The 27,386-nt window shown below is 37.9% G+C and overlaps 1 non-coding gene across 1 annotated transcript; it reads right to left on the reverse strand.

The window, feature by feature from the left end:
* Positions 1–22,921: 22,921 nt before the first annotated feature.
* On the reverse strand, positions 22,922–23,024 carry LOC126033178 (U6 spliceosomal RNA). Its single transcript, XR_007504320.1, has one exon. It is a non-coding gene; the product is annotated as a U6 spliceosomal RNA (small nuclear RNA).
* Positions 23,025–27,386: the final 4,362 nt, after the last annotated feature.

Consider the following 27,386-nt stretch of genomic DNA (forward strand, 5'->3'; position numbering starts at 1 on the left):
TTGGCTTTAGTGAAGGATATGAATTTATATTTGGATTTATATATTTTACATATATATCTTATATATATTTATACTTGAATTTATACATAGCTGGGGCTGAAAAGGTGGTGCTAGAGGTAAGGTGTCTGCCTTGCAAGCGCTGGCGTAGGACGGACCGCAGTTCGATCCCCTGGCGTCCTATATGGTCCCCCAAGCCAGGGGCGATTTCTGAGCGCATAGCCAGGAGTAACCCCTGAGTGTCAAATGTGTGTGCCCCCCCCCAAAAAAAAAAAGAAAGAAAGAAAGAAAAAGAAAAATTCATAGCTATCTAAGGACAAGAAAGGAGTTCAAAGTTTTAAGTTTGAAGATGACTTGATGAGAATGCTTTACAGGCTCATGTAAAATTGGAGAAGGGGCATGCTGAGGCAGCAGGTGTGTGTGGTCAGTACAATCCAAGTTTTAATTCTAGTTCTGTTCTTTTCTAACTGAGTGAATTAGAAATTCTCTAGAATCCTTCTCATCAAGGCTGTGTTTTCCCTTGTATCTTGCTTGCATGTCTCTATGCTTCTTTCCTTATTTCCACTTTGCAGAAGCCAGTGCTCTCTGCTGAACATGCACTTCTTGCTTTCCTTCACCTAGCATTATTTCTAGAAAATTTCAATGAAAACTATCCTGCACCACACACACAAAATTCTCTTGAAAACTATAAGCTCCCTAAACCTTAAATTATAGAGTTTTGGGTAGCATTAAATGAAATCATTTATATAAAGGTTATTATGCAGTATGCACCACAAGCAAAGTATTTTCTCCATCTTTCCTTTTATTTCTGTTTTTTATCATTAGCCTCTTTAGCTTATTGAATGAAGGTATCAGTAATTTGGGGGGTAGTCGTGGGGGTTGTTGTGGGGGGGTTGGATCACAATCATGAGGATCAAATAAGGGTCAGCAGTATCCAAGTCAAGTGCTTAAACCCTTATACTATCTGTCTTGATACCTCTGTTTTGTAATGGGGTACATATTGAACCTGCTTATGGTTGGACCTCTGTGTGTGTGTGTGTGTGTGTGTGTGTGTGTGTGTGTGTGTATGTGTAAGGTAGAAGTGGGGGGGGACTCACCATAAAGCTCCTATATCTCCCTTATATAGAAAACTACTTTACTCTATTTGTGCTTCAAGGGCAAGATGCACTTTTTTTTTTTAATATACTAAGAGTTTTAGTTCACTTCAAAGGTATTTTTCAGTATGCTTTATTGGATAATGTGGGCCATACTTGTGATGATGTCAGGGAGCATGCCTCGTGCTGATTGGTGGAGCCATGAGTGCTGAACTTCAACTCCAGGCTCCCTGCATGCAAAGCATGTGCTCTGGCCTGATAAGCTATCTCTCCAGCTCCAATTTTCCATATTTATCATCTAAGACAATTATAGAAAATGACTTTAGAGATGAGTAATATATTCTGTGGAAATAATTGCAACAATTCCACTTCATTTTGGACTGGAGTGATAGCAACAGAAGGTAGGGCATTTGCGTTGCACACAGCCGACCTGGGTTAGATCCCCAATATTCAATATGATTTCTCGAGCTTTTGAGGAGTAATTTCTGAGTATAAATCCAGGAGTAAACCCTGAGTGCTGCTGGGTGTGGCCCATAAACCAAACAAACAGTAATGTACAAAGAAAGAAAAATTATTCCACTACATTTAATGGAATTTAAATGGTCTTTGCACTGGTAGATTCAACTTTAACTGCTGTCTTCATGAATATATCCACCCTCTTTATTTTCCCCGGGGTGTAATTATTATTATTATTATTATTATTATTATTATTATTATTGGTGTTTGGGCCACACCTGGTGATGCTCAGAGGTTACTCCTGGCTAGCGCTCAGAAATCGCTCCTGGCTTGGGGGACCATATAGGACGCCAGGGATCAAACAGAGGTCTGTCTTGGGTCAGCGGTGTGCAAGGCTAATGACCTACTGCTGCACTATAGCTTCCCCCTTGCCATGTATATTTTATTTTTTATTTAGAGAAAATGCATCACATATTGACATAATTTATCATAATACATTATACATTTCTTTCTAGATAAGTGAAAGCAAAGTTATTGAAAAGAATAAAATGGAAAAAATTGAAAAAAATAAAATGGATGAGAAAACAAAAGAAAGAAAGAAAAAAGAGTATAGTAGCAAGTTCATTTGTGAAAATTACTATATCTCCAATGAAGTCACTAGTAAATGGCAGAGTTTTAGTAAGCTCTTGTTCTATGTTCCGTCTGTTAAATTGGGGTGTTCCTTTAGGGATGACAGCATCAAACAAATGAAGTTGTCCATGAATTCAAAGCTATAATACTATGATTGTTAGGGGCAAGTACTCAGATATTGGACCTCCTGGAAGAAGTCCATTTCGAACATGGTGTGACTGCATTTGTGGGTGTGGTTATAGCTGCCAGGCTTTCCCAGAAGAAAGAGATGGGGAGGGCACTCACACTCACTCCCCAAAAAGTCCTCATGATTGCCCAATGACTTGCATACCTGAAGTGTGGTCAGATCAGCATCCCTGAGCAAAATCTAGAGGGTCAGTCATTAGCAGGCCATTGAGTAAATGGTGATTCTGGGTGTGGAGGCAGCAAGCGTGGCTTCGGTAAGGTGTCAACCCTCCTTTTTAATCCCACCCCTTATAAACATTTTAGGGGTAGGTCTCCTATGTAGGAATCGTGGACCTGACACCACTCTCAGTGGTACCCTTTCTGAGTGCACAGGCCTGATAACTCAGTGTGGTGTTAGGATTGGACTCTAGTTATCTCTTCGACCTATGAAAATTTTTATTAAAAAATAAACGTGGGGGGCCTGAGCGATAGTTCAGGAGTAGGGCATTTGCCTTGCACAAGACCCACCCAGACCGACCCTAGTTCGATTCTGGCATCCCATATGGTCCCCTGAGCCTGTCAGAAGCGATTTCTGAGCACAGAGCAGAGCCAGGAGAACCTCTGAGCGCCACTGGGTGTGAGCCCAAGACACCAAAATTAAATAAATTAAATTTAAAAAATAAGGAAATGTATGTCACTTCCTTAAAAAAAAAACACATGGACACTATATACTTGAAATACAACTGTGAAAGACTTGCAATTCAAAACAGCAACAAGACAAAACCAAAAGAAAACAAAACTACAACAAAACAAACATGAGATTGAGGCAATAGCACAGCAAGTAGGGCATTTGTCTTGCACGCAGTAGAACCTGTTTCAGTCCTCTGCATCCCATATGGTCCCCTGAGCCTGCCAGGAGTGATTTCTGAGCACAGAGCCAGGAGTAACCCTGAAGGCTGCCAGGTGTGGCCCCAAAACAAAAACAAAGCAAAACAAAAATTGTTGGGGCTGGAGTGGTGGCGCAACAGTAGGGTGTTTGCCTTGCATGTGCTAACCTAGGACTGACAGTGGTTCGATCCCCTCACGTCCCATATGGTCCCCCAAACCAGGAGCGATTTCTGACTGCACAGCCAGGAGTAACCTCTGAGCGTCACCAAGTATGGCTCAATAAAACAAAAAACAAACAAAAAATTTGTTCAATGATGGAAGATAGTACAATGGTAATGCCTTGCAGGCAGTCAACCCTTGGATTTCTAGCAGCCCATATGGTCCCCAGAGCCTGCCAGGTGATCCCTTTGTGGAGCCAAGAGTAAGCCCTGAGCACTGCTAAGGAAGGAAAGAAGGGAAGGAAAGGAGGGAGGAAGGGGGAAGAAAGGGAGGGAGGAAGGGGGAAGGAAGGGAGGGAGGAAGGGGGAGGGAACAAAGGGAGGGAAGGAAGTAGGGAGGGAAGGAGGGGAGGGAGGAAGGAGAAATCTTGCACATATGCAGAACAAAATAGTGCAGGGTAAGGTTGGTCATTGCGGCTTGAAAAATTCACGAATTCCATCTTCATTCTCATATTATAATATTACTGCTTTACGTGTCTTTACTTAGCCATCTAGAAGGTAGATTTACTCAGACACTGATACTATTGAAAGAGACAAGCCTTGCTTTTTTTTTTGCTGGGAAAAATGTTAAGGTTAAAGGTAGAATAGGATCCTTTTCAGAGTAATTTTTTCTTAAATAATTAGTAGGGTTTATTTCGAGATAGGTTATTTCAAATGACTACTAAAATAAAACAGTGACTTTGATGATTATAACCGAGATGCAGAAGAAAGTAGTGCCAAATAGGGTGTTGAACACAAAGAAAATCCACTCGGAAGGTAGTTCATTGTGGAGATATTTTAAACACCACTGCACTAATCTGATTGAACTCTGGGGGCAGGAGTGTTGATTTAAGAGCCAAAGTCTCAGGTGGCCACCAATGTGTTTTGGTTCTCTCGCAATCAGCTTAAAATTTTATTTCCCTTTATCCTATGGGAATTCTAAATATTGCTTTGACAGATATGAAAAGATAAAAAGACGTAGCCTTTGGAAAATACTTACATTGGTATGTTAGGACCTACTCATAATGCCAGTTTAGTACCTATTTTCCCAAACTGCATGATTGTGCAAAGACAATCTTCTAAACAAAATTGTGTTTGTGATATACAAACTAGATAAAATATGAGAGAAATTTATTGCTCTTGTATAATAATGTTTAAATCTTTAAGGACTATATTAGGACAATATGTAGAGATCAATATGACAAGTATAGAAATATTTTTTTTTGTCCAGGGAAACAAAATCATGTAAACATGTAAGCAGGAAACTTATAGTTTGTTAGGTAAGAATAACTAGGCCAAAATTTCTGTGCTGCCTGTCTTTATTCAATTTTTATTTTTAAATTTTGGTAATACCTGTTTAAATTATATTTTAGATCTACAGATTTATGTCTCTTCAAATGTATGTTACCGTACCATATCTAACACTAAAGTACTAATAACCAGCTTTTCATCACACTCCACCCAACTTCCTTTTCCTTTTTCTCATGTTCTCTCTCACTTTTCTTTTTTGGTTTCTGGGCCACACCCGGCGATGCTCAGGGGTTACTCCTGGCTGTCTGCTCAGAAATAGCTCCTGGCAGGCACGGGGGACCATATGGGACACCGGAATTCGAACCAATCGCCTTAGGTCCTGGATCGGCTGCTTGCAAGGCAAATGCTGCTGTGCTATCTTTCCGGGCCCCATTTTTTTTTGTCTCTCACTTTTTTAACCTCAGTTCTGTCATTGGGATTTGTGAGTTTGTTTGGTTTTGTTTTGCCTTTCCTTTTCTTTTTTCATTCCTTATAGAGTAAATTTATATGGCATTTTTTATGTTGCTTTGAAGAACCCTAACATTTCCATCTATGTGATCACAAATGACAAGATTTTATCTTTTATTTCATTATTGTTTTTTTTTAATCCAGTCAAATTGAGCAGTGGGGGGGTTATATACCAACTTTTGTGATACTAATGTTAATAAGTTCTGATAAACCACTGCCATTGGACCAGCCTCATTATTGTTTTTGATTTGCATTTCCTTAATAATAAATGATGGTTTTCATTTACTCATGTACTGCTAGCCATCTTTATGTTCTCTTTGGAACATGCCATTTTCTCTTTTTTTTTTTCTATGCCATTTGTCTTTTATCTCCAAAGTTTTTTTTATTGAATCACTATAAATTACAAAGTTACTCATGATTGAGTCCCAGGTGTGCGGTGTTTCAACATCAATTCCTTCACTATTGTCCATTTCCTTCCACAAATACCTCCAGTTTCCCTCCTATACCTCAGGCTGCCTCTATAGCAAGCAGGTCCTTTTTCTTTTTCTCCCTCCACCTCCTCTTTTAGGCATGTGGCTTATAATACTATTACTGACAGGGTATCATGCATGTTACTTTACCTACTTTCAGCACCTAGTTAACAGTGACTACCCTTTCTCATTGTCATGGTCTCTTCCCTGATCTATCTCACCTTCCCAGACTCAGTGGCAGCTTCCTACTAAAGTCTTGGCTTTGGTTCTATTGCCTTTGCGATTTAGCTATTTCCTACTAGGTTTCTTTATATCCTGCATATGAGGAAGATCATTGTGTCTGTCTATTCCTTGGACTTATTTCACTCAACGTGATATTCTCCAGATCCATCCATATATCAGCAAATTGTATAACTTTATCTCTGCCTATGGCCTCATAGAGTTTTATTGTGTATATGTACTATAGCTTTATTTATCTGTTCTTGGGCATTTGGGTTGTTTCCAGATTTGCTATTGTGAGTAGAACTACACTGAAAATAGGAGTGCAGATGTCTTTTCTGCATTGTGCCTTTGGGTCCTTGGATTATGTTCCTAGGAGTAGAATTGGTGGGTCATGTCAAAGCTTAGTTCCGAGTTTTTTGAAGAATGTTCATATTGTCTTTCAAAAAGGCTGAACCAGTTGACATTTTCATCAGCAGTGTATGAGAATCCTTTTTGGCCCCCTGCATTCACATTATCACTGTTTTTTTTTTAATGAGTGTCAATTTTTTTAATGTGCAATAATATTTCATTGTTTTTTGATTTGCATTTTAATAATGTTTAATGATATAGAGAATTTTAATATGCTCTTTGCCCACTTGTATTTATTCTTTGAGGAAGTTTCTGCGCATTTCTTTTGTCCAATTTTTAATGGGGTTATTTGTTTTGTTGTAGAATTATATGAGTTCTTTTTTTGTTTTTTGTTTTTTTTTTTGGCCACACCCAGCAGCACTCAGGGGTTACTCCTAGAATTATATGAGTTCTTAATAAATCTTGGATACTAGCTTTTTACTTCATATATGATGGCAAATATTTTTTTCATTCACTATGATATCTTTTATTTTACTGTATAAAGTATTTTGATTTAATGTGGTTTCAATTGTTCATTTTTGCTTTTGTTTTTCTTGCTATTAGAGTTGATTTCTCAAGGACATTGATTATTTGTTTGTTTTAAATGCTGTGCAAAAGTGCTTTAGATAGATATAGTCCTACTTGTTTATTTTTGCTTTTTGGGAGGGAGTATTTGGGCCGCACCTGGGAATTCTCAGGAATCAATCCTGGCTCTTCACTCAGAAATTACTTCTGGTAGCCTCTGGGGATGTATGTATGAATGTAAGGGATCAAACCTGCATTGGCTCCTTGCAAGGCAAATGTCCTATCTGTTGTGCTATCACTCCAGCACTATATTTTTGCTATTAGGGTGTATCCTAGAGACTTTAATGAAGCAAGTTGCCTATCTCAGACTAAATTTAAGTATATACATTTCAATATATTTCTACATTTCTATTATTCCAATAGATTTTCTTTGTCCTACATTTTAAAATACATAAATTACTTTATTTACAGACCATGCATTATATTATTGATCATAATACATTTGTTTCTAGGTAAGTAGAAGTGAAATTATTAAAAAAAAAAAAGGAAGGAAAGAAGAAAGGAAGGAAGGAAGGAAGGATGGTAAGAAGGAAGGAAGGAAGGAAGGAAGGAAGGAAGGAAGGAAGGAAGGAAGGAAGGAAGGAAGGAAGGAAAGAAGGAAGGAAAAGTTATTGTATCTCTCAGTGAGGTCATTAAGCCATTGTCAAAAGGTTTACTAAGCTCTGATTGCTACTTGATATTTCTGTTTCTTCTTTATTTTCCAATCATTAGGTAGCTTCACATGCGCATTAGCATCTAAATTGGTATGTTCCTACTTGGATAACAGTATTAAAAGAGTTGGAATTTAATGCTGCTGTAAGGTACAAGCACAGTGGCTGATATTTTGGCTTTTGTGGGGCATGATTTTGATTTCCAGGGCTTCTGGAAGTATAAGAAGGTGGGGGTGGGTGCCCACACTCACTCTAAAAAAGTCCTAATAATGTCAGCCCCAATACTGGCATACCTGGATTTCTGGTTGGAGTAGTGTCTCCATAGTTAGCCACACATGAATGGTAAAGCTGTGACACTGGCAAAGTGGTGATTGTGGGTGGTGGGTGCAGCTGGCATGCCATTGTCAGGCAGGGACTTAGCCCACTTTTTCTCCCAAATTTGCCAGTTTTCAACTGCATGGCCGGCACTCCCATAATTTCTTAGAGCTTGGTTTACATCTCCTTTGAAAATAGATTAAGGATCTGGAGCTGGCCAGATATAGACATGATGACTGTGTCCAGGGGGAATGTGCTATTGTCCTATATTTTCTTTTTTAAAATTTACTTCCTTTAAAGAACATGCACATTTGTTTTCAAATAAGTAAGAACAAAAATATTTTAAAAAGAATAGGAAAAAAAGGAAGAAAAGAAAGAAAATTTAAAAGACAAAAAGAAGCACAGCAACAGCAACATTGTGAATGTTATCGTATCTCCAATGAGATCATTAAGACATTGGCAGAAGGTTTAGTAAGCTCTTGGTACTAGTTGACATTTATGTTATTTCATTTGTTTTAGAAAACTCACTGACTTCAGCTACACATTGACATCTAAATTGATGTGTTCCTATAGGGATGACAGCATCAAACAAATTAAGTTTTTGCATGGCTGCAAATGCAGCTGAGCAATTCAGAAATTCAAAGGATTACTATTGATACTGTGGCTTTTGTGGGGCATGGTTATAGCTGCCAGATCTCCTGGAAGTCAGAGAAGTGTGTGTGTGTGTGTGTGTGTGTGTGTGTGTGTGTGTGTGTGTGTGTGTGTGTGTGTGCGCCTGAGCTCATTCCAAAAAAATATCCTGATGATCTCAGCCCAAATAGTGGCATACCTGGAGTTTGGTCAGATTTGTATCTCTACAGAGAATCATAGAGGATTGGTGAAGAAGGGCCCTAGGTAAAGCTTTGTTCTATATTTTCTTTTCTTTTGTTTTGTTTTGTCTTTGGGTCACACCTGGCATCTCTCAGGGGCACTCCTGGTTCTGCACTCAGAAATTGCTCCTGGAAGGCAAAGGGGACCATATGGAATGCCAGGATTCGAACCACCTTCAGTCCTGGGTCAGCTGTGCTATCTTTCTGGCCCCTGTTCTACATTTTCTTATTGCAATTTTTCTTTGGTGGAATGGTATAAAATGAAAATTTGCATTTACGGGGCCTGGCGGTGGCGCTGGAGGTAAGGTGCCTGCCTTGCCTGCGCTAGCCTAGGACGGACCGGACGGACCGCGGTTCGATCCCCCGGCGTCCCATATGGTCCCCCAAGAAGCCAGGAGCAACTTCTGAGCGCATAGCCAGGAGTAACCCCTGAGCGTCACAGGGTGTGGCCCAAAAACCAAAAAAAAAAAAAAAAGAAAATTTGCATTTACAAATTTCAGAATTAGGTATGAGATTGGAACCTTATAGAAGTTCTTCCAGAGATCTACTGAAAATTTTTCTAGATAAAAATAATAAATTTACTTTTAATTGTTTGTGGAAAATGTACATTATCTCAGTAATAGGGTATATAAAATTAAAAAGTAGAATCTAAGAAATAAAAGTGAAAGGGGCAAGAAGAGAATAAATGAAGAGATTCTTCCTGAATATAGATAGCATGAAATATCATATCCTCATTAAAAATTACGTATTTTTGAGATTTATCAAGTATTTTTATTTTTTTACAGATATTTGTACCTGTTTTATAACCTCTCCACGCTTTAAACCTGAGCACCGATGCTTGACCTATTGTAAGTCAGAAAGTTCTGTATGAGAAAAATAATTCTGCATGTTAACCTTTTTTCTGCTTTTAATTAAAATATTAATAATAAATATTTAGAACAGAAAGGATTTTTTTGATCAAATGTCTAACTTTATTCTGAGTTGAGAAACTATATAGAATTAGCTTTGTTAATTTAAACTTGTGTGATATTAGTGGCCACTCAGTAAATCATCTCTTGATGTATGAATTGGTATTAAAAGAACATAGAGATGTGTTTTTCACTTTTGTGACTTGGTATTAAAAAACACTTCATTTTAAACCAATGGAAGGAGGTCTGTTTGTAGATCTTACCAGGTTATTTATCATTTTAGTCTACAATTCTATCTAAAGATAATAGTTTATTGTTACATGGAAACAAATTGAAAGAAATAATGAGACACCATTTGGAATTGTTGGCAACTTTCAATGTTCAAAAAAAAAATACCCCAAAGTCACAAAAACTGAAGAACAAAAGGCATCATCCTGGCTGATTAGATGACATAACCAGCAGTTGGTATTGGCACCAAAATGTAAGCCAGACTGTTAAAAAAAAAAAAAAGGAGAGCCTGTTTAGAGTACAGGCGGGGGTCGGGTGGGGAGGAAGGAGACTTGGGACATTGGTGATGGGAATGTTGCACTGGTGATGGGTGGTGTTCTTTACATGACTGAAACCCAAACACAATCATGTATGTAATCAAGGTGTTTAAATAAAAAAATAAAAATAAATAAAAATAAAAATAAAATAAGCAACCAACTTAGGGGCTGGTAACCATCCTCTGTGGGGAAGAAATTTCAATTGTATTCTTCACTACACTCTTTGTATAGTTTTGCCTTGTAAATATGTCTAATTGGAAGGAAAACATGAGGCTGTCATACAGGAATTACCAAGAATGGGACATGCACTAACTGTGTAGTGACAGTTCAGCAGGGGAGTTTTATTCTTTGCAGTTTGAGAGTTAGTATGAATACATGGCTATCACTTCAGGGAATCTCCTGCATGCATCTTAGCACTTGTTTTCAAATATTTGCATTTAGGAGAGAAGATCTCATGGAAAATGGATTGGAAAAATACACTGTTGTAAAGTGGAATGCACTAGTACTTAACAGTACTATCTATTTTTGGTATCACTTTATAAATAGAACTCACACATTTTGTGATACAGGACAAAAGCTTTTAAGGAGATTTACAATTGAGCTCTACAATTTTTATAATACTACAGACTGCAGTATTTTTATAGGTGATGCAAATTTGTTAGTGAGGTTTATTAGCTATGTCTGTCTACCATTACTTAGTACATGAAAGGCTGTATATTCAGGAGAATGTTTTCTTCTGAAAAAAAGTCTCCATATGCTAGTATCTAGTATTAGCCACATACAGTGAGGTTAAATTTTTTTCAAATTTAATTTTTGTACCTCATTTTGCATTACTCAAAGTTAGCTGTATTCTTTGTGATAAAATGTATGTGACAATCTTTATTCTCCCAGGACAAGAAAGATGTTTTTTGTTCTGTAGTCTTCAATGAAGACTTTAATTTGGTTCCCCAGATCCAAGTTATTCCAGCTCGAGTCTATTTCATTTGTTCTATAAATACATCACTCTCAACATTAAACAGGTGTTTTTTTTTTTTTAATTAAAATTATCCTATGGAACTGGACCTAATTCAAATGTTGACCAAAATGTTATATAATTTGTATCATATGAGCATTCTGTCTGACCAGCCTGATCTTTTCAGAAGAGCATTATGAATCTATATTAGGAAGGGGTATCAGACTTGATGGTGAGCTTTTGGGACTGGTCTGGCTGACTCGAATCTTTTCCCTGTTGCTGTTACTTTTCAGCACTCATCAATAATCAGCAACTAGCTAGTAAAAGGTGAAGCTGATGGACAGAGCATTTATAAGAGAAGAGCAGAAATGTACTTTGGGAGGACAACTGAGGGCCAGATGGTCCTGTGAGCACTGCCAAAATTTTGGCGGTCCCAGGACAGCCATGCCAATAATTGGACTGTATTGAGCTTATTATACTGACAGCACTAGGGTGAAGAGTCAGGGTTATTTAGCATAAAATAATTAGCAAAAATGTGGACCTTTGAATTGAGCTACATATTGATTACATATTGCTAATCTTTGCATCTGCTCTCTTGCTCAGTTGCTCTTGGGTCATGTGGGGTCTATTTAGATGCTGTTTCTCACTGCACTTCTTTTATATACTTACTGAGTGGCTGACAAGTGTTGGGCACCTTGTTGGAGCTGGATGGAATAGTTAATAAAACGGACAAAGCCTCAGCTCATACAGTTTGTGGTCTACAAGAGGAGGTAGAAAAGAGGGAACAAATATTTATAATAATGCATATAGAGAGAGATAGGCAGAGAAGTCACAGAGTCCTTTAGTATATACAGGGTAGGGAAGGATAAAGTGAGGGCCCTATTATTTTTCTATCTATATCTTTGGCTGTGAGACAGGTAAGAGGGAGGTAGGGATCTGGGCACAGTTTTCATTTTGTCAGGAAGAAGAAATATGTTTCTGAAAATGTGTTAGGAAAAGAAGTACACTCTCTCACAAAGGCTGTGGGTTGGGTTTAAGTTTGTGTTAAATTATCTCTCTACTGTGGCTGGGGCTGGGGGGTGGAAATAAAGTTAAGGGAAAACCCCATTGTAAATCAATAGAACAAAGAAGTAGTTGTGAAAATCCAGATAATATGTATAGATAAAGGAGAGAAAACCTAAAATAAAAACAGAGCTGTAAAATCCTGAACACTGACATTTAGTTGACAGAGAAAGAACTGAAGGGACTAAGAGGAGGCCAAAAAAGGAGGAAAAAAAGGAGCAGAGTGACAGCACTTAAGGGCTGGAATTTGTCTCATGGTTTTTAAAATTTAAGGAGGTTCCCCAAATCAGCCAACCAAATGAAAATGTATGTTGTCATTCAACCATCACTCCCATCATTTCTAGAACTTTTATATATCTGTAAAACTGAAACCTTATATTCATTTGATTTAAAATCTATTTGTTCTGATACTATTAAACCAATTTCTGTTCTCTTCTGGATGTTCTATTGCTTGCAAAAACACTTTTTCTGTCATTCTGCTTTCAATTTATTAGTGTCCATGTATTTAAGTTAAGTCTTTTGTGTCAGCGTATTGTTGAATCCTGTTTCCTTTCTCCACCTCCATTCTGGTGTTGTTTTTATTGCCAAATCATTGCTGAATGTCACTGTAGTAGTGATTTGTTCTATACTTGTAGTGCTGCTTGCTACACAATGCCCATATCCTCATTACTTCATGACCCTTTACACCAGTAAAGGCTCTCAGTCATACCTTTCTCTGGTCCCCAGTATCTTTGATTCATAGTTTTCAGGTTTTGTCTAATCCCTCATTCTTTGTTTTGTTTCTTTATACTCTTGCAGAAAGCAAGATTTTTCTAGTAATTGTCTTTTACTTTCTTTCATTTCCTCCCCCTCTTGTTTTTAATTAATTAATTAATTAATTAATCTTGTTTTGTTTTGTTTTGTTTTTGGAAAGGGTGGTGCTCAGGGCTTACTACAACTCTATGCTTAGAGGTCATTCCTGGCAGGCTTGGAGGACCATGTGGACTGTCAGAAATTGAACCCAGATTGGCCAATTATCCTACCCACTATACTCTGGATCTGACCTTTTCCCTTTCTTTTAAAAATAAAGCTTCAAGGGGGAAGGAGGAGGTCTTGAGCAATAGTAGAGCAGGTAGGGAATTTGCCTTCATGAAGCCAACTTGGTTTCAATCCCTGATATCCCATATGGTCTCCTGAGCCTGCCAGGAGTGATTTCTGAGCTCAGAGCCAGGAGTAACCCTGAGCACCAGTGGGGTTGGCTCCCTCAAAAGAGTAATGTTGGGGATGGGACAGTGACACCCTTACTTGAACTCAGCCTGGTAGTTCAGTGATGAGCAGTGCTTTGGATAGAGTGCATATATGGAACACCAGGCTACAACCATAACTACTCAGGGGCTATGTGGGAGAGTGACAGGGGAGATGATGTGGGTCTCTGTGTTCATTCATGGTTCCCAGTTATGATGATGGTTATGATGCTTAGACTCAGATTTGGAAAATAGAAAAGTTTATTGGAAAGTTAAAAAGAACTCCCCAGCTGGGAGGAACTTAATACAGGAATAAATTAAAAGTGTTAAGAGTTCTTTTTGTGTAGGCTCTATAAGTGAAGATTGAGTTCTATGTGTTTCTTATGGATTGGTAAGAATATTAAAGAGAATGTAAGGACTGTACAAAGTGGTCTTCCTGGTTTAAAAGTCTTTTGGGTTATCTATTGTACCATTTAGGTATTGATTATTATCTTAGTCTTTGGTGAGCCTGGGACAGAGTGTATGGTCTTGGGAAAGTACTAACTTTCCCTTTTCAGGAAGAACACAAGATTTTATAGGAATGTTTAAAATGTAGCTAAAATGTAATATGGGATCTGGGGGTTGAGGAGTGTCTTAGGCAGATGGAGATAGCTAAAATGGAACTGCTTGCCAGGGGGAAATTGAGGCTTCTTTTAGTGGCATGTTCTCTGCCATGTGAACTATCTTCCAGCCCTACCCCAACCCTGTCTTTTGATTGGACAGTAAATCCACTTAAAGTCATTACTTGTAATAAGTACTGCTGACAGTTTGCTATTTGTTTTCCACATATTTTTTAGGATTTTTGTTGTTTGTTATGGAGCCATATCCAGTGCTCCGGGGGTGAGACTATTTCCTGCACAGTGCTCAAGGCACCCTCCTGAGAATACTCAGGGGACTGGATGGTATCAGGGATTGAATTCAGGGCTGCAATCAAAGCATGCATTCTTAACCTTTGAGTCATTTCTCTCACCTCAATATACCTTAGAGCATTTTGTTTCTAATTCTCTGTGCTAAGAACTGAAATTAACTGTAATTTACTGTCCAAGCCTTCCCCTGGAAGTTGCAAGCTTTCAATAAACTCTAGAGTTCCAAAATAGTTGTATCAAATAGATCCTGTCATGTAATTGTCGGGATGTAGAGGCAGACTACTGCTGTTTCTATTCTACCCTCTTCCCAGGATTCTTTCTCTCTAAATAGCCTTTTGAACCTCATGGTACCTTTCATATCAACTTTTGGTACAATGAAATAATTCCTTAGCACTGTGAAATCATCTTTGAAGTTCTCTGGGTGGATGCTTGTTTTTTGTCTAAATTCATAGAGTTGGTATATTTCAGAGTCAGAAATGTAGGCTGGGAGCTAGGTAATTAGGTACCATTGCTAAGCATGTCCTTATTTACCTCCAAGACCATTAAACTGATGTTTTATTTAGAGATTTTTGTAACTCTTTAGGAAGCACGAGATTCTTTAAAAATAATTTGTTTCCTGATGGGCTCTTCTTTAGTTTGAAGTGTTATATATAAATCTAGTTTATGTACAATACAATCCCCAGATCCCTCTCTAATAAAAAATGTTTCTCCGTATGCTTTAAAAAGACTTTGTTGTTCTTTTATTTATTTATTTTAAAAGCTTTTTATTTAATCATTGTGTTTACAAAAATTTTCAGACTAGGGTTTTACTCATAGAATGTACACCACCCTTCACCAGTGCAATCTTTCCTGAAATATCCCTGCAGTTTCCTTCCCCAGTCCAACTCCCTGCTTGTCTCTCAGACAGACATTGGCCCCTCTCCCTCACTATTATTGTTATGGTAGTTGTAATTGTGGTTAGTGCTCTAGCAGCACTCACTTCTCTTTGTGGCAAGCTTCATGTCATAAGTTGGTCCTCACTGTGTTCAGCTCTATTGACTCTGGATATAGTTGCCATGCTGTCATTTATTTTTGAAATTCCACAGATAAGTGAGACTATTCCATGTCTATCCTTCTCCCACTGGTTCATTATACTCAGCATAATAGTTTCTATGTCCATCCATGTATAGGCAAATGTTATGACTTCAGATTTTTTCTAATAGCTGCATAGTATTCCGTTGTGTAAATGTACTCCAGCTTCTTTAGCCACTCATCTGTTATTGGGCATCTGGGTTGTTTCCAGATTCTATTATAAACAGTGCTGTGAGAAACATAAATAAAAATGCAGAGGGAATTATTGTATTGTGTTTTTGTTTTCCTAGGGTATATCCATAGGAGTGGTATTGCTAGATCATATGGGAGCTCAATTTCCAGCTTTTTGAGGAATATCCATATTGTTTTCCAGAAAGGTTGAACCAGTCAGCATTTCCACCAGCAGTGAATGAGGGTTCCTTTATCTCATATCCCTGCCCACACCGGTTGTTCTTTGTGATGTGCGCCAGTATCTGTGGTGTCTGATGACATCTTATTGTTGTTTTGATTTACATATTCCTGATGATTAGTGATATGGAGCATTTTTGCATGTGCCTTTTGGCCTTCTGCTTTGAAGAAATGTCTGTTCATTTCTTCTCCCCATTTTTTGATGTGGTTAGATTTATTTTTCTTGTTAAATTCTGTCAGTAACTTGTATATCTTGAATACTAGCCCCTTATTAGATGAATTTTGGGTGAATAGTTTCTCCCATTCTGTGGGTGACCTTTGTATTCTAGTTACTGTTTTCTTTGTGGCACAGAAGCCTTTCAATTTAAAGTAGTCTCATTTGTTTATCTCTGCTTCCACTTGTTTGGACAGTGGAATTTCCTCCCTGAAGATGTCTTAGTCTTAATGTCATGAAATATTTTGCTTACATTTTCTTTTATATAGCATAGACTGTTAGGTCTAATTTAAAGGCCTTTATTCAATTTTGCTTTGACCTTTCTGTATAGTGTTAGAATTCTAAGTTTGCTTTTTTGCATGTGGTTGACCAGTTGTCCCAACATCATTTGTTGAAGACACTTTCCTTGCTTCATTTTTTTGTCCCTTTATCAAAGATTAATTGACTATATGTCCAGGTTACATTTTCTGAATATTCAAGTCTATTCCATTGATCTGAGTGTCTGTCTTTATTCCAATACCGTACTGTTTTGATAAGTATTGCTTTGTAATTACAATTTAAAGTTTAGAAAAGTGATATTTCTTATATTCTTTTTCCGAAGGGTTGCTTTAGCAATTCATAAGCATTTATCCTTCCAAATAAATTTTAGGAGTGTTTGATCCACTTCTTTGAAGAATAACATGAGTATCCATAGAGGGACTGCATTAAACATGTACAATGTTTTAGGGAGTATTGCCATTTTAATAATGTTAATCCGTGAGTAGGATATATTCCTCCATTTACTATGTCTTCTTTTATTTCTTTTAGCAGTATTTTGTAGTTTACTTTGTATAGGTCATTTACCTCTTTATTTAAGTGGACACCAAGGTACTTGAGTTTCTGTGGTAATATTGAGAATGGTATTTTTTAAAATACTACTTCTTCTCTATCATTATTTGCATATAAGAAGGCCATTAATTTTTTTGTGTTAATTTTGTAGGCTGTCACCTTACAAATTTATTGTTTCTAGAGTTTTTTGGTAAAGTCTTAAGAGTTTTCTTTTTCTTTTCTTTTCTTCTTTTTTTTGGGGGGGGGATCACACCCAGCAGTGCTCAGGTGTTACTCTTGCCTCTACGCTCAGAAATCGCTCCTGGAAGGCTCTGGGGACCATATGGGATGCCGGGATTTGAACCACCGTCCTTCTGCATGAAAGGCAAATGCCTTACCTCTATGCTATCTCTTCGGCCCAAGTGTTTTCTAAATATAGTATCATGTCATCTGCTAACAGTGAGAACTTGACTTCTTTCTTTCCTATCTGGATGGCCTTGACATCTTTTTATTGCCTAATTGCTATGGAAAGTACTTCTAGTACTATGTTGAGTAGGAGTGGCAAGAGGGGGAAGACTTGTCTTGTGCCAGATTATAGGAAAAAGGCTTTCAGTTTTTCTCCATTGAGTATAATATTTGCATGGTCTTGTGGTAAATGGCCTTGACTATACTGAAAAAGTATCTATCTATTCCTTATCACCTTTTTAAATCTAAAGTCTGTGTCATCTGATATAATGTGGCCACTCCTGTCTTTTTAATGGAGTTGTTTGCATGAATGATTGTTCTCCAACTTTTGACTTTGAGGGCCACTTTGCTCTGGCTATTTAATTGTGTTTACTGGAGTCAGCAAACGTTGGATTCAACATGTTGATCCATTTTGCCACTTTATGTCTCTTAACTGGTGCATTTAGTTTATTTACATTGGATTGTGGTTGAGGGTCATCTTTTTGTAAGAGTTTGGTGTGTTTGTTGGGACTGCCTTGCCTAGACCTTTCAGTTATTTTAAGATTGGTTTGAGTCTGTAAAGTTCCTTAGCTCTGGTCTGTCTGTGAAGCTGTGCATCTTTTCTTTAAACCTGAAAGTAATTTTGGCTGGGTGACATATTCTTGGCAAAGCATTCATTTTTTTGAATTTTATCACTATATCCCACCACTGCCTTCCGTCCTTGAGGGTTGCTTTTGACAAGACTGCTGTAAACCTTAATAATGTTTCTTTGTACATAAATTCCCTTTTGATCTTGCTGTCTTCAGTTTTCCATCCATCTCTATGGGATTTGTCAGATTGTCATTGTGACTAGGATGTGCCTTAGGGTGTTTTCTTTGGATCTTTTTTAGCTGGTATTCTTTGGGCATGTAATATTTGATTGCATGCACTTTTTAGTTCTGAAAGTTTTTCTGCAATGATATCCTTGACTGTTGATTTTTTAAATGGAGATTTTATTCCTAGGTTTCTGGGACTTCAATGATTCTGATGTTTCTATTTAGTTTATAGAATACCTCTATTTTTATCTGTTCCTAATCTTTGAGAATTTTTTTCTCCATATTCTAATCATCTGTTTTAAGGCTCTTTTTTTGCCTCTACCATATTATGGGATTGTTATTCATCTCATTTTCCAGCTCACTGATTCTGTCTTCAGCACTTGTTACTTTGTTGGTGAGGCTTTCCAGTGAGGTTTCATTTAGGATACCAAGATTTTTTGAGTTTTCTTTTTTGTTTTGTTTTGTTTGTTTGTTTGGGAGGCCACACCTGGTGATACTCATGGGTTACTCCTGGGTATGTGCTCAGAAGTCTCTCCTGTCTTGAGGGACTGTATGGGATGCTGGGTGATTGAACCTCGGTCAGTCCTAGATTAGCATGTGCAAGGCAAACACCCTACCATTTGTGCCACTGCTTTGGCCTTTTTGAGTTTTCTTATTTCTATTTTCATATCCTCTTGATTCTTATTTGTGGTTCATCCGGTTCATCCCAGGGATTCTTTGAGTTTCTTGAACATCTCCAAACTTTTTCTCTGACGTCTTTTCTAAATAGGCTATGTAGATAGCTGGTACTTGTTGGGTCTTTAGATATATCATGTTCATTCTCTAAGCAGGCTGGTGTTTTTCAACATTCTCACATAATGTCCTTTGCAGTGTGGGTTTTTTCTTCTTCTATGTATTGTGCTTGTGCTTGGTTAGAGGATAAATGCAGCCACAGAGCTAAGTGGAGCAGATATGTTCCTCTTTTGTTATATCTCTGGACAGGAAAAGCCTGTGTTCTATCAGCAAAGGAGAGGCATCATCTCTCAGTTTAAATATATCTTTTGGGGAGGGAGCACTCATCCCTTTCTCAGGGCTTTTACCAGCCTCATCCCAAGCTACGGTTCCTGCTGCTTTTGTGTCTCCTGCTGCTTTTGTGTCTCCTGCTGCTTTTGTGTCTCTTGATGCTTTTGTGTCCTTCTATTGTTCTTTTATTTAAAAATACAGTTTTTAATGGTTTTAATGGTTTTTTAAAAATACCATTTACTTTTAGAGGCTAGTTTTGTTCTAATCATGGCTGAGATCCTCAGAAGATTAGCTGTGGCTAAACTGTAAGCTGTGGCTTATCTCAGTTACTTATGCCAAAATCTAGGAAGCTTCCGCTTCCCCTTTCATTATATTACACTTAATTATATTTATAAAATAAAACATATTTTTGATTGGGGGAAGAATTTGCCTACACTGTGCAGTTCTATGTGGCTACTCATGACTATGTATTCAAGAGTAACTCCTGGTGGTATTTAGGGTCATGTGTAGTACCAGGGATGGATTCATATGGAATCCATATGAAGCAAAATACCTTAACTTCTATGCTATCTTTCCATAATCTATAAGGTAAGTATTTTTGTTTATATCTCATAAACTCATAACCTTTGGATGACCAAATGTGGTTTGTCTGTGACTGTGCAAGTTTTAGCACTGAAAGTCCAGTGACCTGCTAAACTCCCCAGTTCTGAGATCATTTATTCTAGAAATATTTACTGTATATTCATTTATTTAAAATCCATCTAACTTTTTTTTTTGTTTTGGTTTTTGGGTCACACTCGGCAGCTCTCAGGGGTTACTCCTGACTCTATGCTCAGAAATTGCTCCTAACAGGCTCAGGGGACCATGTGGGATGCCAGGATTTGAACCACCATCCTCCCGCATGCAAGGCAAATGCCCTACCACTATGCTATCTCTCCCACCCCCATCTAACTATTTTTATTTGTTTTTTATTTTATTTGTTTATTTTTGGACCACACATAGTGATACATAGTAATTTCTCCTGGAAGGCTTGAGGGACCATTTGGAATACTGGAAATCAAACCTAGGTCAGCTGTGTGCAAGGGAAATACACCACTTGTTGCGCTATCCCTCCAGCCCCCATCTAACACTTGTAGGCATAAAAGTAATAGATTTTAGACCTTCAAACCAGGTTTAAGAGTAATGTTCTTTTAGAGTTGGCTGTTTATGTGTTCCGGTTATTGTTAAATTTCTGAGGAGTTTGTCCACATGTTCTGAACATATATGGGTTGCTGGCAGTTTAGACTGAGAAAGGAGGCAATACATGTTCTGCACTATAACATCTAATTTTACAGGTGAATAAAATCTCAATTGCTTTGGAAAGTTTTAACCATCTTCATTCCACTCTGGCTGCCATAGTACCAGATTTCTGTAGTGTCTTCAAACATCTCCTTTCCCACTAATTAAGAACCAATGATTATATTGGAACATTAGCTACAGTAACTGAAAAAAGTAGCATTCAGTTAGTTTTAAATTGTCCAATAATCTTTTTCTGATGCCTCCATTTGCGTCATAGGCATTTTAACTTCCCTCGTGTCTGAAGTTCAGTGTCTCTTATGGATTACTGATATTATCTGAGGGTGAAAATAAATATGGTCAAGTTAATTAGCATCAATTTTAATAAGATCCCAAAGTAATTTTACACAATGCTTCTTGGGAAGAAAGAAATTAAGTTTGATAAGTGAGATGATGGTATCTAAAGTAAAAGCAATGCAAAAGGTATAAGCACAGAATAAGAAGAAGTATTCTTTTATTGTGTAAGATTATGGAAAATGTGTTTTTATTTGTTTTGTTTTTTTAATTTTAGGATTATACATAAAATTATTGACTTGTTTATTTTATCTCCAAAGGAAATCAGAGTCCAAGGGTTTTTGAACTAATATACTGAATTCTATGGTTTACTGATAATTAACATACCTGGCCCCCATAAGTCATTTTGGTTTAATATCTCTAGAGAGTAATTTGGTAATCCCTCAGAAGTGATTTTTTGGGAGACTTTTGGGGTAAGAGGTGGGTACATAGGTGATGTAATTATGTACACATAAAACATCATTGACAGTATTTTAAATCACAGTATCTCAATCTGTAAAAAAACATAAACAAGGATGAATGTATAACAGCTTTTTTCAATAAAAAAAGGTTTCTGGAAAAACATGATTTAGATGCAACTGATTAATGTATTGATGTCTCAGTTGAGGCTATTTGAAGAGGTTTTACTATTTTCTTTTTAATTTTTCTTTTGTATTTTTTGTATTTTTGGGTGGCACTCAAGAGTTACCTCTGGCTCTGAGCTCAGAAATCGCTCCTGGCATCCCATACTATATGGGATGCCAGGATTCGAACCACTGTCCATCCTGGATCGGCTGCGTGCAAGGCAAATGTCCTACTGCTGTGCTATCTCTCCAGCCCCGGTTTTACTATTTTTCTGTTTTAGAAAAAATACTTAATGTTAATTCCAGAGACAACACTTTTTTTTGGTGGGGGGCATACGCGGCAGCAATCAGGGGTTACTCCTGGCTCTATGCTTAAAAATCGCTCCTGGCGGGCCGGAGAGATAGCACAGCAGCGTTTGCCTTGCAAACAGCCGCTCCAGAACCAAAGGTGGTTGGTTCGAATCCCGGTGTCCCATATGGTCCCCCGTGCCTGCCAGGAGCTATTTCTGAGCAGACAGCCAGGAGTAACCCCTGAGCACTGCCGGGTGTGGCCCAAAAACCAAAAGAAAAAGAAAAAGAAAAAAGAAATCGCTCCTGGCAGGCTCGAGGGACCATATGGGATGCCGGGATTCGAACCACCATCCTTCTGCATGCAAGGCATGCTATCTCTCTGGCCCCTCCACAGACAATACTTTTTTGAGATGACAGATATTATTGTGTATTCTTCAAAAAGAAAAAAACCCAGGGAAGTTGGAGTTACATTTTCAAGTGAGTCCATGAGAAAGATCAATATTTTTGCTCTCTGTTTTATCCCAAGGAGTACTTAAGGTCTTAAAATCAGGCCTGCTGTAAAGCAAGGGTAAATTTCTTCAGTGGGTCTGTGGCACTGTGCAAAGTGATTTTTTTGTGCAACTCTTCTTTTGTTGTTGTTTGTTTGTTTGATTTTGGACCACCTCTGGTGACGCTCAGGGGTTACTCCTGGCTATGTGCTCAGAAATTGTTCCTGGCATGGGGGACCATATGGGACACCGGAGGATTGAACCTCAGTTCGTTCTAGGCTGGCGCCAGCAAGGCAGGCGCCAGCAAGGCAGACGCCTTACAGCTCCGCGTCACCACTCTGGCCCCTTTGTGCAATTCGTAATCATAATGAAGAGAGAAGAGGGGGATAGTCTCTGGAAACCATTCAAGAGCTCCTAAGTTTATAATGTCACTCTGATTATTGTAGTAGAGTTTTTCTAACCTATGTTGATGGTGAATAAATGGCTGAAATCTCTTGCTCATTATCCTTAATAGGAGTACCTCTTGTTAACTGTATGTTTACGTGGCCATGTACATATACCCACATACCCTGAAAAGCCCTCTGGGAAAACTAACTCAAAGCTCCAAGTTCTTAATTAGCAGAATGGATTCCCCAGCCCTGTCACTTAATGATATAGCAGAAGATGTGTTTGGCAACTAATTGGATGAACAGTAAAACTGGAATCCTGACCACTTGTGGTCATTAAAGATCCCAGGGTACTTTCCGTATGGCAAGTAGAGTCCTGGAATAATTCCAACCTAGATAATTAAATTAGATTCTGCCCAACTTCCCTTTACACGTTCAATGGACGCTTCCCTTTTTATCATTAATAACAATGAACTTGTACCATAATAGAGAACTTCTAGATTCTGTGGATGATTACAGTACAGTAACTGTGTCTGCTAATTTATAGATTTGCGTGTCATCCTTGAGCAGGGGCCATGTAATCTCTGTATTGTTCCAATTTTAGTATATGTGCTGCCGAAATGAGCACTCTGCTAGTTTATAGATTAAGATTTACTGCATACATGGTAGACAGGTACCCTTTTTTGTTTGTTTGTTTTTGTTTTTGTCACACCTGGCAGCGATCAGAGGTTACTCCTGGCTCTATGCTCCTGGCAGGCTCCGGGGACTATATGGGATGCCGGGATTCAAACCACCGTCCTTCTGCATGCAAGGCAAACACCTTACCTCCATGCTATCTCTCTGGCCCTACACAGGTAATCTTGATGCAAAAGGAAACATGTTGGATTGACTTTATTTATTTTGCACCTACTGGTGTTAGGGAGCCAGAGTTTAGAGTTGTTGTTAGACACCTCAACTAAAAGCTCAGGGCTTGTTCCTACTGGTGCTTGGGAGACGATGTGGTGGTAGGAATCAAATCTAAGGCTCCAACATTCAAAGCATGAATTCCAACCCTTTGATAAATATCCCCAATCCCCCGAATATGCATTTAAAATGACACAGTTATCACTCTTGAAGTTAACCTTTTACACAGTTTAGTATAAATTTATTTATTTTTATTTTATTTTTATTTTTTTGTAGATAAGAGAGTCACTCACAGCCAGCAGAACTCAGGGCTCACTCGTGGCTCTCCATTCAGGGAGCATACCTGGGGGCCAGCGCCTTGCGCACTATCTTTCCAGTTCCTTTCAGAATTTTAGTCCATGTCAAGACCTGAAGAGAAAACCAAAGGGCTCTCGAGAGCCTGATTGGCTTGCAGAGGACCTGATTTCACTTCCAAGCACTGCAAAGTTCCCTGAGAAATATGGGGCTGGTCTTTGTAGCTCTGTTATTGCTAGGTCTGAGCAGTACTTGCCAGGATTGTCCCCAGAGACCTCTGAACACTGCTTGAGGCACCTTAAAAAAATTGAGACTATTCAAAAAATTAAGTGCATGCCTTATTAACTTTTACAAGTCACCTGTTTTTAAAACTGTTTTTGTTTTTGTTTTTGGCCCACACCAAATGACACTCAGAGGTTACTCCTGGCTGTATGCTAAGAAATCGCTCCTGGCTTGGGGGACCATATGGGACACCGTGGGGTCGAACTGTGGTCTGTCCTAAACTAGGGCTGGCAAGGCATATGCCTTGCCACTTGTGCCACCGCCTCGGCCCCTAATCTTTTTTTTTTTAATGGAGAATACTTTTATTTCTTTTTTATTTGTGAGGCATGGTGACAACCTGGTGATGCTCAGGGTTTACTCGTGGTATGTACTCAGGGATCACTCCTGGCAGTGCTCAGCGAACTATCTGGGATGCTGGGGATTGAATCTGGGTCAAATGCATGCTAGACAAATCCTTTACCTACTGTCCTATCTCTCCAGCCCCAGAGGATATATTTCAAATACATATATCCAAATAAAGTAATTAATAGGCATACCTTATTAGCTGATAAAATGTATATGTTTAATAAAATGAAACAAAAATTTAAAAAGTTGATCTTGGTCTCTAGGATACAAGATACAGATAAGAGATAAAAATAGTCAGACATTGGGCCAGAGAGATAGCATAGAGGTAGGGCGTTTGCCTTGTATGCAGAAGGATGGAGATTCGAATCCTGGGATCTCATATGGTTCCCCGAGCCTGCCAGGAGTGATTTCTGAGCACAGAGCCAGGAGTAACCCCTGAGCGCTCCCGGGTGTGACCCAAAAACAAAAAACAAACAAACAAAAAAAGCCAGACATTGTAGGAACTAATTTATGGTTTGAAATGGTGCAGAATCAGAATACTTTCTTTCTTTCTTTCTTTCTTTCTTTCTTTCTTTCTTTCTTTCTTTCTTTCTTTCTTTCTTTCTTTCTTTCTTTCTTTCTTTCTTTCTTTCTTTCTTTCTTTCTTTCTTTCTTTCTTTCTTTCTTTCTTTCTTTCTTCTTTCTTCTTTCTTTCTTTCTTTCTTTCTTTCTTTCTTTCTTTCTTTCTTTCTTTCTTTCTTTCTTTCTTTCTTTCTTTCTTTCTTTCTTTCTTTCTTTCTTTCTTTCTTTCTTTCTTTCTTTCTTTCTTTCTTTCTTCCTTCCTTCCTTCCTTTCTTTTTCTCTTTCTTTCTTTCTTTCTTTCTTTCTTCTTTCCTTCTTTTTATTCTTTACCTGTTGAGCCCTTTCTCAGGTTTTGAACATATATTTAATTCATTATTAACAATTAATTTGGTGCTAATCTTGTATTTTTTCCTAAAATGATAAAGTTTGAATGAAAGTATGCTTTCTTTTAAGTAATATTTTAGTTATTAAAATAGTTTAATTTGGGGCCAGAGTGATAGCACAGCAGTATGGCATTTGCCTTGCATGCAGCTGAACCAGGACAGACATCGGTAGATCCCTGGCTTCCCATATGGCCCCCCAAGCCAGGAGCCATTTCTGAGCACATAGCCATGAGTAACTCCTGAGCGTCACCTAGTGTGGCCCCAAAACAAACAAAAAATTGTTTGATTTATTTTAGTAACAAATGAATGAGAAAAAGCTTTATTAATAACTATATAAAATTCAATGAGCTGTAGACTGGCTTGGGGAACCATAGGGGACACTGGAGATTGAACTGCAGTCCGTCCTAGGTCAGCCATGTGCAAGGCAAATGACCGATTGCTGCACTATTGCTCTGGCCCAAATTTTCCCATTATTAATCAATCAGACATAGGAATCCACTCTTCTAAGCAGGAACTTTTAGCACTTCCCAGACAGATGGGTGATTTTATAACTATAATATAGTCAAAGTAATTTATAACCTCCAAATTTATTTTTCTTTGATAAGTGTGAAATTCAGTGTTTTGGTTTTTAATTGTAAAATGTTTTCTCTTTTTGGTACTAAATTAACCTTAAATGAATTTGGAAGTCCTAACTCTATTTCTCTTTATTTTGTGGTTTCCTTAGAAAGTAAGACATTAATATTTAACTCATCAAAGTCTGGTCAACACTTTGATCATTTTCTAGGACACAAGGTCCTTTAGACAGACACACACACACACACATTTGATTTTGGGGCCACACCCAGCCTTGCTCAGGTATTACTCCTGGTTCTTTACTCAGAAATCACTCCTGATAGGCTCAGGGAACCATATGGGATGCGGGATCATACCCAGGTCAGCTGCATAAAAAGCTAATGTTACCCATTGTGTTATTGCTCTGGCTGCAGAAATTTTAATCGCTTTCAATTTTACTTTAAATCAATTATTTGCTTTCATCTATTGATTAACCTACAGTCTATTTCTGTTATTATTTTATTTAAATAATAGTTTTAAAAATCTTTGATAAGGGGCCGGAGAGATAGCATGGAGATAAGGCGTTTGCTTTTCATGCAGAAGAATGGTGGTTCGAATCCCCGCATCCCACATGGTCCCCTGTGCCTGCCAGGGGCAACTTCTGAGCCAGGAGTAACCCTTGAGTGCTGCCGGGTGTGACCAAAAAAAAAAAATCTTTGATAAACCTATTTTACTTTAGTCCCAAATTCTTTTGTCTTAGCAGTCTATCTCTAACTTCCCATTAGTCCAATAGGTCTGTTTAAATTTTCTTTACTAAATATTTATCTATGATGATTCTCTTAGCTTTTTTGAAAATTTTATTATTCCTTTATCCTACTGGAATAGTGGAATTTTTTTTTATTTGGAATAGTGGAATTTATATAATTCCATTCAATAAATATTCTCTTCTAGCGTATTAGAGCATAAAACTTCAATCACTGAGTATCAGTGGCCCCTGTAATCCCAGTTTCTGTTGTTTTTGAAAAGTTAACCATTGGCAACTTTCACTTTGTTGTTGTCTTTCTTCTATCAGGCAACAGAAAAATCCAATGTGAGACCATGGCTCAAAGTTCCTCTATTCACCTAGATCATCATGCTTCACTATTTTCTGAATCTGTAGTTTCTTCTCTTTTTTTATTCAGTCTTCCCTTACTAAAATCATCATGTATATGCACTCTAGGCACTGATTCAATCAAATGCCATCAGGGCAATACTGTTCTGATGTTGGCTTGTTTCCCCTGCTTTTCTTTCAATTTTGGCCTAGTAATTGCTTAATATCTGTGACCTCATTGATGACTTAAAAAGATTGAACAGGAGGGGTGGGTTGGGGGAGGGAAAAATTGAACAAATATTTAATCTGGCAGTTTTAAGTACTTTTAGTGGAACGGCGGTTTGGATAACCTTTACTGCAATTGTTGGAAATTAGAAAGATTTCAACATCTTTCGGAAATCTGAGGGTAAATACAATAAACTGGCATAGTTGAATGCTAGAATTTTATCAGTGTTTTCGAAAGAGGACATTACAATTTTTTTTTAATTTAACCTCCTTAGATCTTCTCTGAGTTTTTAGAGTTAGAGATGCGGGATAAGAAGAATGGTAGAGGTAAGATGAAAGCATTAAAAGATATTGC

This window comes from Suncus etruscus, chromosome 16, assembly GCF_024139225.1.
Source record: "Suncus etruscus isolate mSunEtr1 chromosome 16, mSunEtr1.pri.cur, whole genome shotgun sequence".
NCBI classification, from domain to species: Eukaryota; Metazoa; Chordata; class Mammalia; order Eulipotyphla; family Soricidae; genus Suncus; species Suncus etruscus.